Source organism: Furipterus horrens, unplaced genomic scaffold, assembly GCF_987537825.1.
Source record: "Furipterus horrens unplaced genomic scaffold, mFurHor1.1.pri manual_scaffold_17, whole genome shotgun sequence".
Classification (NCBI taxonomy): Eukaryota; Metazoa; Chordata; class Mammalia; order Chiroptera; family Furipteridae; genus Furipterus; species Furipterus horrens.
Window position 1 is genome coordinate 100,054,378 of NW_028327187.1, and position 2,242 is coordinate 100,056,619.

A 2,242-nucleotide genomic window follows, 5' to 3' on the forward strand; every position below is an offset into this window, starting at 1 on the left:
AGCACCATTTGTTAAAGAGGCTCTTCTCACTCCATTTTATGTTCCTTCCTCCTTTATCAAATATTAGTTGACCATAGAGGCCTGGGTTTATTTCTGGACTCTCTATTCTGTTCCACTGATCTATATGTCTCTTCTTATGCCAGTACCAGACTGTTTTGATCACAGTGGCTTTGTAGTATTGTTCGATATCTGGTGTTGTGATTCCTCCTGCTGTGTTCTTCTGTCTCAAGATTGCTTTTGCTATTCAGGGTCTTTTTTGGTTCCATATGAATTTATGGAGTATTTGTTCTAGGTCTGTGAAATATGTCATTGGTATTTTAATAGGGATTGCATTGAATCTGTAAATTGCTTTGGGTAGTATGGCCATTTTGATGATGTTGATTCTTCCCATCCAAGAGCATGTTATTTGCTTCCATTTATTTGTATCTTCCTTAATTTCTTTCTTCAATGTTATGTAATTTTCAGAGTACAGGTCTTTTATCTCTTTGGTTAAGTTTACTCCTAGGTACTTTATTTTTCTTATTGCTATACTAAGTGGTATTTTCTTTTTTGTCTCTGTCTCTGATATTTTATTGTTGGTGTACAGAAATGCCTTAGATTTCTGTATATTTATTTTGTACCCTGCTATTTTGCCAAATTCACTTATTATATCAAGTAGTCTTTTAGTGAAGTTTATAGGATTTTGTAGGTATACTATCATGTCATCTGCATATAATGATAGTTTTACTTCTTCTTTCCCAATTTGGATGCCTTTTATTTCTTTTTCTTGTCTGATTGCTGTGGCTAGGACTTCCAACACTATGTTGAATAGGAGTGGAGAGAGTGGACAGCCTTGTCTAGTTCCTGAATTCAGGGGGAATGCTTTTAGTTTTTGTCCATTGAGTATGATGTTGGCCTCAGGTTTCTCATATATAGCCTTGATTATGTTAAGGTATGCTCCCTCTATTCCCATTTTGCTGAGTGTTTTCATCATAAATGGGTGTTGTCTCCAAATAAAGGGTTATGGGATAACCTATGAACTGTAAGTGCTTCTTCACCACTTCTTTGACCCGCCTCTCCTCTAAGTACTCTGTCTGGTCTTCTTTGAGGTGAAGGATCACTTTGGTACCCCAGTCAATGGGCTCACCATGGTCAGCTTGCACAGTGAAGGAACCCCCAGCAGAAGACTCCCAGGCATACTGCTCATCATCATTGTGCTTTGTGATCACTACTACTTTCTCTGCCACCAGGTAGGCAGAATAAAAGCCAACACCAAACTGTCCAATCATGGAAATGTCTGCACCGGCCTGAAGAGCCTCCAGAAATGCTTTTGTGCCAGACTTGGTAATGGTTCCCAGATTATTTACAAGATCAGCTTTGGTCATGCCAATGCCTGTGTCTACCAGAGTCAAGGTGCGTTCCTGGGGGTTAGGGATGATGTCAATTTTCAGCTCTTTACCACTGTCCAACTTAGAAGGGTCAGTCAGGCTCTCGTAGCGTATCTTGTCCAAGGCATCAGAAGCATTACTAATCAACTCCCGACGGAAAATTTCCTTGTTAGAGTAGAAGGTGTTGATGATGAGAAACATGAGCTGGGCAATTTCTGTCTGGAAGGCGAAAGTCTCCACCTCCTCCTCTCCATGGTGCACTTCCTCAGGCATCTTCAGGGTGAAGAGATGCAAGTCCTAGAGAACAGGGTCTGTTTTTGGCTCGCACACCTTAGAACAGCATGCACAGGGTTGACTCGAGAGAGGGGCCAGCTTTCACATTTTCTTAACTTGCTCCATGCTGGTCTCTCTGCTTGGAATATTCTTTCACCAGTTTTCACTTGAAGGTTGTTTCTTCATTCTTCCTGACTCAACTGCAATGTTTAGTCATCTGCCAAATTTTCCTCAAGCCTTTTGGACATAACTAATTACTCCAGTAGCACTTTTTAAATAGTTCCGCACTAAAGTATCTGTGATATGCTGACTTGAAACTATTTGTCTCTCAAACTTGGCAGTCACTAACTGGGAAGTCAAACACAGACAGCTACTTGATGGTAGGAGCTATCTCCCACCCTCCGGCACAGAAGATAAGGCAAAAAAAAAAAAAAAAAAAAAAAGACCTTATGTAAATGAATGAGGAAATGACTAAACAGGTAAAGAAGGAATGGTGTGGAAGGCAAGACAGCATGTGGGAGGTAAATGGCAATGCCACTGCTCAGGGCAGGTAGAAATAACAAGTGTTGCCCTACTTCTGGGAGTAACAAGTTCTTTCTGAA

The 2,242-nt window shown here is 40.6% G+C and overlaps 1 pseudogene; it reads right to left on the reverse strand.

Moving 5' to 3' along the window:
• Positions 1 to 926: 926 nt before the first annotated feature.
• LOC149991685 (heat shock protein HSP 90-beta pseudogene) lies at positions 927 to 1,678 on the reverse strand (annotated as a pseudogene).
• Positions 1,679 to 2,242: the final 564 nt, after the last annotated feature.